The sequence below is a fragment of the Nycticebus coucang genome, chromosome 4, assembly GCF_027406575.1.
Source record: "Nycticebus coucang isolate mNycCou1 chromosome 4, mNycCou1.pri, whole genome shotgun sequence".
Classification (NCBI taxonomy): domain Eukaryota; kingdom Metazoa; phylum Chordata; class Mammalia; order Primates; family Lorisidae; genus Nycticebus; species Nycticebus coucang.
Window position 1 is genome coordinate 114447131 of NC_069783.1, and position 13540 is coordinate 114460670.

The following is a 13540-nucleotide window of genomic DNA, read 5'->3' on the forward strand; positions in this document are numbered from 1 at the left end:
TACAACACCTGGCTATTTTTAGTAGAGACAGGGTCTCTCACTTGCTCAGATTGGTCTTGAACTCCTGAGCTCATGTGATCCACCCAAGTTGGCCTCCCAGAGTACTAGGATTACAGGAATGAGTCACTATACCTGGCCCTCTACTTTGTTTTTTAAACTTAATATAACATTTTAAAAATAACCTTGTAATCAAATTTAGGGCCGTGTTTATAATTCACATGTCTTTCATCCTTTAAAAATAATTGGGTCTAAGTTAAAAAGAGATCCAAATCTGTTACATATTTGCCCTTAATAGCTATAGTACAATTGACAAGTATTTTATTTATTTTTTGCAACTCAAGTAACACAAGTCACACTGCTGCTGGTAATGTAATTTTCTGAAACGAGGGCACAATTCCTTATCAAGTTTTTTTATTGAGTTTTTTTTTTTTCAATTTTAATTGACTTTTTCTTCATCAAGTTTTGACCAAAACAGCTGAGTTGGGAGGATCAGTTGAGTCCAGGAATTCAAGACCAGCCTAGGCAATATAATAAGACATCATCTCTACAAAAAGTAAAAAAGAATTTGTTGGGTGTGGTGGTATGTGCCTGCAGTCCCAGCTACTCAGGATGCTAAGGCAGGAGGATCGCTTGAGCCCAGAAATTTGAGGCTGCAGTGAGCTATGGTCACACCTCTGCACGCAAGCCTGAGTAACAGAGTGAGGTCTTGTCTCTAAAAAAAACAAATGTTAGTACATTTCCTGAAAAATTCAGTACATATACAAGATAACACGCAAAAAAGACTTTTGTTTGTAAGTCACATGGAGTTAGGTTAGAGGCTCAAATAATCAGAAAAAGATTTTTTACTTACTTGAATATCTGGGGCGGGCGGCGTAAGAAAGTCCTGCAGAATACAGGACACGCGTTCATTTTGTGGGATGGTCAACTCATTCCAGGAAGGCTAGTATCTCTGGCCCACACCCAAGTACCAGAAGCATCCTTCAAACATAATGACCACCATAAAACACGTGTGGCTATTGAAAAACTCTGCCCTAGAGTGGAAGCTTCATTAATGCAGGAATGCTGTCTAGTTTGTTCTTCAGTAATTCCCAGAGACTAGCATAGTATTTTTCTCATAGTATATAACACACAGTGGGTCTATGACAGCTATTTTTAAATGAATAAATGTATAGGCTTAATGATAGTTACTCTGCCTTATACTCCTTTTACAGATAAGTGACTATTAAGGCATTAAAAGATTCAGTAATTGGCTCATGGTCATTTAGTTTGTAAGTATTGGAATCAGGATTTGAACCCAGGCCTCTTGGACTTTAGAGTTTGCACTGCAGGTTACTATTGAAAACACAAGCATGCATTTCCATCTTATTTCTATTTTATGGAAGTAGACTTTCAGGCATATTTTGAAAATGATAAGTTTTAATTAAAGGAGAAGTTAAGGAAATTCTGACATGCAGAGTTTATTGAGCATGTCCCATATGCTGTGCACCATGAGAGTTACTGGGCAGAGGAAGATAAGTAAGACAGCAGTCTTTGTCTTTATAAATATAGTTTATAATGCTGTATAGGAGGCATGCTTGTAAATAAAATTGTGATAAGATAAATGCTATATGTATTTGCTTAACTGTTTAAAGTGATACTATGCCATGAAAAGATATGTAAGATATTAAATGGGGGTTGGGTGTGATGGCTCATGCCTGTAATCCTTGCACTCTGGGAGGCCGAGTTGGGTGGACTGCCTGAGCTCACGGATTCAAGACCAGCCTGAGCAAGAGCAAGACCCTGTCTCTACAAATAGCTGGGCATTAGCATGGCACCTGTAGCTCAAGGGGCTAAGGCGCCAGCCACATACACCAGAGCTTGGGGGTTCAAATCCAGCCCAGGCCTGCCAAACAACAATGACAACTGTAACCAAAAAATAGGCAGGCGTTGTGGTGGGCGCCTGTAGTCCCAGCTCCTTGGGAGGCTGAGACAAGAGAATCACTTAAGCCCAGGGTTGGAGGTTGCTGTGAGCTGTGATGGCACAGCACTCTACCAAGGGCAACAAAGTGAGACTCTGTCTAAAAAAAAAAAAAAGATATTAAATGGGAAAAGATTACAGAGCAATATGTACACAGAGTACTCAACTTTGTGTTTATGGAAAAATATATGGAAAATTATATATCAAAATCTCAACAGTGTTCATTCTGGAAAAGATAAAACAATGAATGATTTTTTCACTCTCTTCTTCATGCTTGTTTGCATTTTCTTTTTTTTTTTTTTGTAGAGACAGAGTCTCACTTTATGGCCCTCAGTAGAGTGCCGTGGTATCACACAGCTCACAGCAACCTCCAGCTCCTGGGCTTAAGCGATTCTCTTGCCTCAGCCTCCCAAGTAGCTGGGACTACAGGTGCCCACCACAACACCCGGCTATTTTTTTGTTGCAGTTTGGCTGGGGCTGGGTTTGAACCCGCCACCCTCGGTATATGGGGCCGGCGCCCTACTCACTGAGCCACAGGCGCCGCCCTGCATTTTCTAAAATTTCTGCAATGACCTGATTATTTTGTTAAGAGAAAATAAAGCTACTCCTAAACATGTTTAGTAAGTATATTTAATCATGTGGAGGACATGCTTATGATATAATGTTAAGTGAGGAAAAAAAGCAAGACACAAAATGGTCCAAGGCAGTAGAATCTAAATTATACATATCAAGAGAAGAGAAGCATCTTGCTTCATTGGGGGGAACAATTCTTTCCAGTAATCTATTTTTATCCCTATTATTTGTCTTAAAATGTTAGATTAAAAATATGGAGGTCTACTAATAATTTTTTATGTAATTATTTGTGAAACAAAACCGAGCCTTCTTACTCCTTAATCAATACATCCTCAAATTCCCAAGTTTACGAATTGAATAGGGAACTCTTGGCTAGAAGCAGATTCTTCAAATCCCAAGAAAAGAAATTTTAAAGATCATCAACAAAGGTATTTTAGGAGTAAATACTGCATGTGGTAGGCACTGGTATGTGTGTAAAGTTATCTTACTGTGTATTCCTAGACAAGTTATTTACTTTTCAGGAGTCTCTTTACATGTAAACTAGGGATTGTGTCAAGTATAGTATTGTCTTTATGATAATAACTAGAACAGCTAAGGCTCTGCCAAATGCCATATGACTCATGAAGTTGATTCTGAGAAGTAAAACTGAGACTTAGTGAGGTCATACAGGTGTTTAAATTGAGATTTATCTGTCTGATTCCAGGATCTTTGCTTTTAACTATAGAGGGTGCCAAAAAAAAGTATATACACATTGTTTTCTTTTCGAGACAGTCTTATTTTGTCACCCTCGGTAGAGTGTGGTAGCATCATAGCTCACAGGACTTCAAACTCTTGGGCTCAAATGGTCCTCTTGCCTCAGCCTCCCACAGTGCCAGCTATTTTTAGAGACAGAGGTCTCACTGTGGCTCAGGCTGGTCTCTAACTCCTGAGCTCAAGCAGTCCACCTGCCTTGGTCTCCCAGAGTGCTAGGATTACAGGTTTGAGCCGCTACACCTGGCCCCTGAAAATGTATACACATTTTAAGAAAGGAAGAGACTGTATTCAAATTGTAATACTCAAGACACATTTGACTTCTGCAAGAGACTGTATTCAAATTGTAATACTCGAGACACATTTGACTTCTGCAATTTCTTTTCTTTTTTTTTTTTTTTTGCAGTTTTTGGCCGGGGCTGGGTTTGAACCTGCCACCTCTGGCATATGGGGCCGGCACCCTACCCTTTCGAGCCACAGCGCCGCCCAGACTTCTGCAATTTCAAGAGATACAAGATACGGGCGGCGCCTGTGGCTCAGTGAGTAGGGCGCCAGCCCCATATGCCGAGGGTGGCGGGTTCAAACCCAGCCCTGGCCAAACTAACAAAAAAAAAAAAAAAATAGCCAGGCATTGTGGCAGACGCCTGTAGTCCCAGCTGCTCGGGAGGCTGAGGCAAGAGAATCGCGTAAGCCCAAGAGTTAGAGGTTGCTGTGAGCCGTGTGACGCCACGGCACTCTACCTGAGGGCAGTACAGTGAGACTCTGTCTCTACAAAAAAAAAAAAAAAGAGAGATACAAGATACAATGTACAAAGTAACAAATATTATTGGTGTATATTGAGTATTACAATTTTTTTTTTTTTTTTTGATACAGAGTCTCAAGCTGTTGCCCTGGGTAGAGCGCTATGGCATCATAGCTCACAGCAACCTCCAACTCTTGGGCTCAAGCGATCCAATTGCCTTAGTTTTTCTATTTTTAGTAGCGATGGGGTCTGGCTTTTGCTCAGGCTGGTCTTGAACTCGTGAACTCAGGTAATCCACCTGCTTCGGCCTCCCAGAGTGCTAGGATTACAGGCATGAGCCACTGTCCCTGGCTGAGTATTACAGTTTTAATGCAGTTTTTTCCTTTCTTAAAATGTGTCTACTTTTTTTTTTTGGCACCCTCTGTATTTCCTTGTGTAGCCTTAAAATGTTGTGAAACCAATTTTTTTCTTTTTCTTTTTGTTTTTTAATAGGGAAAGCATGAACCTAGTCCCCCACTACCACAAATTATGCAGTCAAGCTTCCCACATTTGGGGGAAATTGCAGGGGTCAGCACATCCAGAATGCAATGGATAAGCCTCGCCCTGGGAAAACCATCTTCATGATCATGGTATCTCCCCTGATTTTTTCTCATAGGGAAAGGGCAAACGCAGAAAACCAATTTTTTTGTTCTAAAACATTGTGTAATATTATGCAGGGCCATTTTTTATCATCATACCTGCTTTCATTGCTTGGTGTGTACCAAGGCAAAGGATAAGAAGATTGTAGAATCACCTTGAGACGAGGTCATCATTTCCTGCTTATGGAGATGGGAATTAACAGAAGCCCCACATATTTCATCATGTTCCTGGATGATCGAGACAGGAGCACACTAGCATACAGTGCATTCAAAATTTGAAAATATTTTCAAATTTGTTTAGAAACTATTAGATGCCTAAATAAGCTCAGGATAATAAGACCCAAAGATATAGTCCCATTAGTGTCAAATCTTTTCAAGATGGTGTTTTAATTACTATAGTAGGCAAAATAATGACCCCAAAGAATATCTATGTCCTCATTCTTGGAAGTTTGTGAATAGATCACTTTATATAGCAGAAAGGACTTCACAGATGTGACTTAAATTAAGGATTTCAAGATTGAGAGATTTTCCTGGATTATCTAAGTGAGCCCAATTTAATCACAAATGTCCTTAAAAATGGAAGGGAAAGGCTGAGCAGTCAGCATCAGGGAAGGAGACAAGGATGACAGAGTGAAGAGTTTGCTGCCTGGGGACCATAAGCTAGAGAATACACTGGAAAAGGCAGGGGGAGGGATGCCCCGGTGGCCCCAAGAGGAATGCAGAGTTGCCAGCAACTTGATGTTAGGCTGTAAGACCCATATTGGACTTCTGACCACCAGAACTATAAAAACATGAGTTTTTGTTGTTTGAAGCCGCTGAGTTTGTGGTAATTTGTTATAACAGCAATAGGAAGCCAGGATTGCTACTAAGGCCATAGAAACATAAACATAAGATTCTTAATTCAGATTGAGTCACAAGAATTTCATTAGTTTTCTAGCCAAAGACTATTTTTTGTCTTTAATCTTGGGACACTTTGTCTTCTTTTGTGAAGACCTTAGTGTACGTTTTTCTGTGTACATGCAAATACATGGCAATGGGCCAGGTCTCGAGGGAGAAGTGCAGAGCTTCTCCCTCTGCACTGAGTTTATTTAACTCACATAGGTAAGTGATTATTCCCCTGCAAAGTAATGTTTATGAGCCGAGAAGATAAATTTCAAAATAAGAGCTTTAAAAAAGATATTCAAGGCAGCGCCTGTGGCTCAGTGAGTAGGGCGCCGGCCCCATATGCCGAGGGTGGCGGGTTCAAACCCAGCCCCGGCCAAACTGCAACAACAACAACAACAACAACAAAAAATAACCGGGCGTTGTGGCAGGCGCCTGTAGTCCCAGCTACTAGGGAGGCTGAAGCAGGAGAATCGCCTAAGCCCAGGAGTTGGAGGTTGCTGTAAGCCGTGTGATGCCACGGCACTCTACCGACGGCAATAAAGTAAAACTCTGTCTCTACAAAAAAAAAAGATATTCAAGATCATTTGTGTGAATTTAGATTGTTGCTTTTAAAAAAACAGAAAACCAAAGATTTTTTAACATAATGTAGAAACATTTGTCTCATTTACTGTCTTAGTGATGTTGTACAGTAACCAGGTGCGGGTCCTCTTCGGTGATGGAGACTGATGCTGTGATAGGTGATAGATCAAAGAGACAAAGACCACAGAGTACATAGATTGAACTTGAAAAGTGTGCAGCAATTTGAATCCCACTCAGGCAGTCTTGTTTGTATATAGTACAACTGAAAGTAAGGAAGATAAATTCTTAGGACATCAACCATTTGGTTTGCTTGGAACTGAGAAATTTCCTGGGACGTGGGACTTTCGGTGCTAAAACTGGGGAAGTTAAGGGTAAAGTAGATGAGATGGTCATCTTCATCTGGAAGAACAAAGTCAACTAATTTTAGGAAGTCAGAATTTCAGGAACACAGGGCATGTTCTGAGCCAGGACCCTGCAGGCTGTTGACATCCACTTCACCTCACCTTGTCCATCTCAAGCTCCTGTGTTCCCAAAAGAGCTAAATCTGTACTATTTAAACTTGAACCAGCTCTGTTAGAAAAGGAAGGTGTATTGGAAGAAGCAGGGAAGCTTTCCAAGAACTATGGCTTCTAAAACCCAAACCTCCTGTGATCTTGTATCTTCAAGCTTACCTGGAAATTTGAAAATAAGCATTTAATTAGTGTCCAGATGTTCATTAGAGCCACCACAGGAACAGTCTAGCAGGCAACAGTGCAAAGGAATTAATGCTCCTACAGGATAAAAAGCAAAATTTAGATTTGATGAGTAAAATGTAATAAATAACAATTAAACTTTTGGAAACTTTTTAGTTTGTGCCATGGCCATTTATTTTAGATGGTAATATTGGGATTTTTTTTTTTTTAATTGGAGACAGAGTCTCAGTCATCCTGGGATTGAGTGCCATGGTATCATAGGTCACAATATCTTCAAACTCTTGGGCTCAAGTGATTCTCTTGCCTCAGCCTTCCGTGTAGTTGGGACTACAAGCACTTGCCACAATGCCCAGCTATTTTTTTTTTTTTTTTTTAGACATGGATTCTTGCTCTTGCTCAGGCTGGCCTGAAACTCCTGAGCTCAAGCAATCAGCCCACCTCAGTGGACTTTGGTTATTGATTTTAATAGTCATTTGGCCAAATGTATATTTGGTGCTCTTTACTCTTTTTCATTAATTTACTTCTTTTAAATTAAGGTGAAATTCACATGACATAAAATTAACCTTTTTTTACATTAAAACGTTTTTTATTTTTTTCATTTTAAAAAATTTTATTGTGTTAACAACAATACTTAACATGAGATCTGCTCTCTTAATACATTTTTAGGTGCACAATTAAAAATTAACTCCTTTAAAGTGAACAATTCAGTGGCATTCACTACATTCACAGTGTTGAATTCACAGCCACTACTTCTTTCTAGTTCCAGCACATTTTCATCACCCCAAAAGGAAAACATCTACCAATTAAGCAGTCACTCATTTTTCTTCCCCCAAGTTCCTGGCAACCACCAATCTGCTTTCTGTTTCTATGCATTTACCTTTTCTAAATATTTCATATAAATGGAATCTTGCAACATGGGTCAGGTTTCTTTTTGTTTAGCACAATGTTTTCAATTTTCATCCATATCGTAGCATGTATCAGTACTTTATTCCTTTTTATGGCTGAATAATATTCCATTTTATAGATGTATCACATTTTTAAATCCATTTATCTATTGAAGGACGTTGGGTTGTTTCCACCTTTTGGCTTTTGTGAATAATGCCACAGTGGCTATTGGCATCCAAGTGTCTGTTTGAGTTCCTATTTTCAATTTTTTAGAGTGGAATTGTTGGTTCACAATGGCAATTCTATGTTTAGTTTTTTGAGGAACTGCCAGCCAGCTTTACTTTTTGTACTCAGGATGTATACACAGTTATGGCCTGATGAGCCGAATTTCTAGTATGGGTTCAGGGCCAGGCACGGTGGTTCACGTCTGTAGTCCTAGTACTCTGGGAAGCCAAGGCAGATGGATTGTTTCAGCTCAGGCGTTCAAGACCAGCCTGAGCAAAAGTGAGACCCTGTCTCTAAAAATAGCATTGTGGTGGGAGCCTGTAGTCCTAGTTACTTGGATCGCTTGAGCCCAAGAGTTTGAGGTTGCTGTGAGCTATGATGATGCCATGGAACTCTACCCAGGATGACACAAATTCAGAAATTCATAGTTTCTTTGAGTGGCTCCAGAAATAACCAGATGTGGTAGCACTGTGCCATTGTTATGATCACATCCCTTGACATTTACCAGGATTGGCTTCTGTTGTCCTGCTGCCTAGGTAAGTCTGCTCTGAAGACAAACCAAAACACCTGTATTGGGAAGAACTTATGGGACCTTATTGTGTCAATTTATTGAGGACATTGACTTATACATTTATCAAAAAGTTATTTAGTGCTAACTGTGCTACCACTATCCTAGATGGCTGGTGTTTATCTGTGAACCAAACAGACAAAAATCCTTGTCTCAAGGAACTTATATTTCAAGGCCAAGAGACAGTTCATAATGAAAATAAGTGAGGGAAGTCAGGAAAAGCTGTTCAAATTTATTAGTACATCATTGTAAGGTAGTTTATTTACTATTTTTCTTAGACACCTCTGTAAGACGTCTATCTTATTAATCTTTTTGTAGGACCAGGTTTTTTGTTAGTTATTTCAATTACTCTGCATTTTATTGACTTCTACCCTAATAGTTACTATTTCCTTCTTGTTTTAGTTGGTTCTGTTGTTCTTCCAGTATTTTAAGCTATATACTTAGCTTTTTTCCCCCCACCTTTCTTGTTTCCTGATAAATGTATATAAAACTATACATTTCCCTTTAAAGTACCACTTAACTGTATGTCACCAATTTTGACAGGTATTATTTTTATTATCATCCAGTTCTTAATATTTTGAAGAGTCATTTAGCAATATATAATGTATATTTTTTTGGTTTCCAATATTTATGTCTGTATCATATTGATCATTGAGAATGTATGGAGAAAAAAAAAAGAAAAGAAAATACATGGTCTAATGCCTATCTTTTTTTTTTTTTTTTTTTTTTGGTGAGACAGAGTCTCACTTAGTCGCCTTGGAAGAGTGCTGTGGCATCATAGCTCACAGCAACCTCAAACTCTTGGGCTTAAACGATTCTCTTCCCTTAGCCTCTCTGAAGTAGCTTGGACTACAGGTGCCCATGGCAATGCCCAGCTATTTTTTTTAGAGACAGGGTCTCGATCTTGCTCAAGCTAGTCTTGAACTCATGAGCTCAAGAGATCCATCTGCAGGGCGGCGCCTGTGGCTCAGTGAGTAGGGCGCCGGCCCCATATGCCGAGGGTGGCGGGTTCAGGCCCAGCCCCGACCAAACTGCAACAAAAAAATAACCGGGCGTTGTGGCAGGCGCCTGTAGTCCCAGCTGCTCGGGAGGCTGAGGCAAGAGAATCACGTAAGCCCAAGAGCTGGAGGTTGCTGTGAGCCGTGTGACGCCACGGAACTCTACCCGAGGGCGGTACAGTGAGACTCTGTCTCTACAAAAAAAAAAAAAAAAGAGATCCATCTGCCTCAGCCTCCCAGAGTGCTATGATTACAGGTGTGAACCACTGCACCAGCCCCTGATGCATCTTTTTAAATAAATGTTTCTTGTACACCCTAATAAAGAATGTGCATTCTTGGCTGGGTTTTGAATCTCTATATATCAGTATTTTTCAACCTTTTTATCTCACAGCACACTTGAACCCATAGTTAAACTTCCGCAGAACGCTTAAATTATATGGATCAAAGAAGAGTAAAAAAAAAAAGAATATACTTACTGTACTTTGAACTACTTTCAAAAATAATTTAATTAATGATCTTTAAAAAGTTTTGAGGCACATCTAAGATCCTGTCATGGCACACCAGTTGAAAATCACTGCTATATATCTATTATCTTGAGGGAGGCCCTAAGGAAGTGCTGTCAGGAAAGAGCCAGCTTTCTGAAAATCTGGGAGAAAGTTTCCAGGCAGAGGAATCAGTAAATGCAGAGGCCCTGAAGTAGAAATACACTTGGTGTGTTCCAGGAACAGAAAGGTCAGAAGGATTGGAGCACAGTGGGTGAGGAGGAGAACGGTATGAGCTAAGGTTGTGAGAGGTACCAGAGGCCAGATCCTGCAGGGCCTTCAGGGCCAGTGTTTGGACTTTAATTTTAGCTCACACAGTACATTTATTGTAAGCTTACTTTATGTAAGCTTAATGTCATGTAAATTGATCTCATTTATCAATGGAGAGAGCATTTTGAGATTAAAAGTACCTTAGAGGTCATATTCAGCCCAGTCCTTTCCTTTGCCAAATAGGAAAACTAAGATGAGTTTTAGAGGGGTCTCAGAGAAAGGGTCTGCATGTCTCTATGCCTCTTTGATGGATAAGCTCCTAAAAAGGAAGATTTAATTTCATTTCATCTTGTTATAAACCTTGTTGTAAAGTAAAAATCACTCCCATCTATCCTAATTGCTTATTCTGTAGATCTAGACTTTTGTAGATTGGTTTACTTGAAGTGAGTTTCCCACAAGGACTCCCTCCTTTTCTAAAATGTTCTGCCTGCTCTAATTCTACCCCTTTCTGCTTTACTTTGACGTTTGGATCTGTTTCTTTGAGGGAGCATCTTCAACCTGCCCTACATTCTCCTAGGTTCCACCTTCATTTCCAGGATGGTCTGTCCCTACTATTTTTTAATGGGGCCTCTGTGGCACATTCAAAAGCTTCCACCTGGCAAGACATATGCAGTGATTACCCATTGCCATTGTTCGGCTGCTTGCAGGTTTTTCCACCTCACCCTCCTTGGAGCCTGAGCCACATTGCTCTCCCAGTGACACAGGAGCTAGCACAGATGACCCCGAGAAAGCAAAAACTGATTGCACATGCTGTATCGGGCAGTCTTCAAACTCCAGATGGGCACAGGGCATATTCGAGCCCTCCCTGCTGGCTCAGACACAGGAAGCAGTAAGTCCCTCTGTGGACCTGTCACTTAGTGCCTTCAACTTCAGTTAAAGTTTATTCTCATCCATGAGAGATTCTGGTATAGAAGCGGGATGAAGGTCCGCAAGAAGGGAGAGGAGGCCATGATTGCATTAATGTACACAGCTGTGATTTAATAAAAAAAAGAAAGAAAGAAAGGAGAGGAGGCCAGTCTAGGGACAAGGAAAAACTTTATTATTTTTTCTTTTTTTTCTTAGGGAAAAACTTTAATAGAGAGTAAAAGGAGAAAGGAGACGGAAGAGGTGTCAGCTCAGCTCCCACAGTTGCAAAGGGTTTTTATTAGCCTTATTAGTATATCTGGAATGGGGCAGTGAGCCAGGAATACCACCCAGGGCTCTTCTGTAGTGCAGATCAGGATTAAGAGCCTACCCTTAGGGTCAGGATTATAGGTAGGGAGTTTCTAGGAACTCTGGCCTTGAGGCACTACAGGAATTTGGGGAAGGGATTGCTGGTTTCTAAAATGGTTGCACTCCTGTCTGGGTTATGAGAATTCCTTTCCCATAATCTGGACAGTAGAAATTACATGATGATGGTGAAGTCAACATCTCAGGCAAGGTGAAGCCTCAAACTCTACCGTGAGAAAGCCAAAGGTGAGATTGAGCTGATGGCAGGGATTGCTATTTGCCAAACTTGGAAGCTCTGGAACAGCCTGTGTGGGTGGGTGGAGGGAGCAGAGAGAATGATTTCTCTCTGTTTGAGTTTTCGCTAATATCTGCAGATGGTGACATATATGGGCCTGGAGCTCAGGAGTGATGCTTGGGCATCGTCCAAATAATAAGCATAGCTAGCGTGGTTAGACAGGTGATAAGTTGCCTGGGGCCATTTGCTGATACGTGGCCAAGCCTCTATTCGAAACAACTAGGTAGTGTGTTTCCAATGTTACTGTACCACTGCTCTGAGATAGGCATGTAGAGACAAAATCCAAAATGAGCTTCTTGCTTTTAAGGAGCTTATTGTTTACTGGGGTAGATAAAACATAAACACACATTATTTACCATACTCTACAGCAGTGGTTCTCAGCCTTCTTAATGCCGCAACCCTTTAATACAGTTCGCTGCTCTACAGACTTGCGCAGGGCTTGATGGGCTGAGTCACCCTCCTCCAAGCTTGTTAAGTATAACAGTTATTTGGTTAAAATGGCAAGTCAGTGTCAGCCACCTCCTTTTCTGATTCCAGAAGACTCAGGCTCATGTGACCATGATAATTTGTTAAAAGGAGCTAAGGATGTTGGAAATGCAAAATCTCTCTCCTAGATCATCATCTATTTTGGAAATATGATTCATAACTTGCTAGGACAGGAAAACAGGAAACTAAAAGATCACAGTAAAAGTGAAAGAAGACTGGGCGCTATAGCTCATGCCTGTAATTAATCCTAGCACTCTGGGAAGCCAAGGTGGGTGGGTTGCTTGAGCTTAGGAGTTGGAGATCAGCCTCAGCAAGAGCGAGATTCTATCTCTACTAAAAATAGAAAAACTAGCTGGGAGTTGTAGTACCAGCTATTTGGGAGGCTGAGGCAAGAGGATTGCTTAAGCCCAAGAGTTTGTGGTTGCTGTAAGCTGTGATGCCATGGCACTCTACCTAGGGCAAGAGTGAGACTCTGTCTCCAAAAAAAAAGTGAGGCCAGTCATGGTGGTTCACGCCTATCATCCTAGCACTCTGGGAGGCTGAGGTGGGTGGATAGCTGGAGCTCACAAGTTCGAGACTAGCCTGAGCAAAAGTGAAACCCCATCTCTACTAAAAAATAGAAAAACTGAGGGAGGATTGCTTTAGGGTTTCTGATTGGCCTGTAATTAGGGATGTTTTAATCACCTCCTCTTAACCTTATTGGTGAGGGAGGGATTCCCAGGTCCTACCCTAGGGTTAAAGGGATGACTGAATACCCAGTGCTGGCCAGATGAGATTGGTGACAATTTATCACTCACATATACTAACAGCTTGGGAGGAAGACAACATGTGCCATGCAGGGTCACGTGGGAGTTGTGCTCAGGAGCAGAGTGAACAACCACTGGCAGTGGGGGGTCAGGCTCTGTAGCATCAAGAGGGTGAGGTGTCCCTGGTCCCCACGGGAAGATGTGATTGGCTCATTTGGGTAATTCGATAGGTTGGCAGGAAACTCAAACTTTCTTCTCAGAAATAAGCAGGAGGTGCATTTAGTCTGATAAGGAAGGTCGTTTGAATGATCTTTTCTAAAGGAGAACTGGGGAGAGGAACTTGTGGTTAGGCCATTTTTGGCTCTCCCAATTTCATCAGATGTCAAGGCAGCACATAATATTGGTCCTTAATTTTGGGCCTTACACCACAGAGTGGAAAACCTCCGTGGGTCCCATTGACTGCTCCTTTTTCCTCAATTAATATTCTCCTGCCCCGGACT

At 41.0% G+C, this 13540-nt stretch overlaps 1 protein-coding gene and 1 non-coding gene across 4 annotated transcripts in view; both read right to left on the minus strand.

The window, feature by feature from the left end:
* Positions 1–13540, minus strand: part of P2RX7 (purinergic receptor P2X 7) — a 65292-nt gene that overhangs the window by 1634 nt on the left and 50118 nt on the right. Inside the window, exon 14 of one of the 3 annotated variants that reach the window (XR_008379427.1) lies at positions 6796–6894. The exons of 1 other annotated variant lie outside the window; for it this stretch is intronic. The gene's annotated coding sequence lies outside the window, so the exon portion shown is untranslated. Of the gene's footprint in view, positions 1–6161; positions 6895–13540 lie in introns of those variants that run through there. One more of the 3 variants, XR_008379425.1, reaches the window with a different exon arrangement.
* LOC128585311 (U1 spliceosomal RNA) lies at positions 4511–4667 on the minus strand. The gene has a single exon (XR_008380022.1). It is a non-coding gene; the product is annotated as a U1 spliceosomal RNA (small nuclear RNA).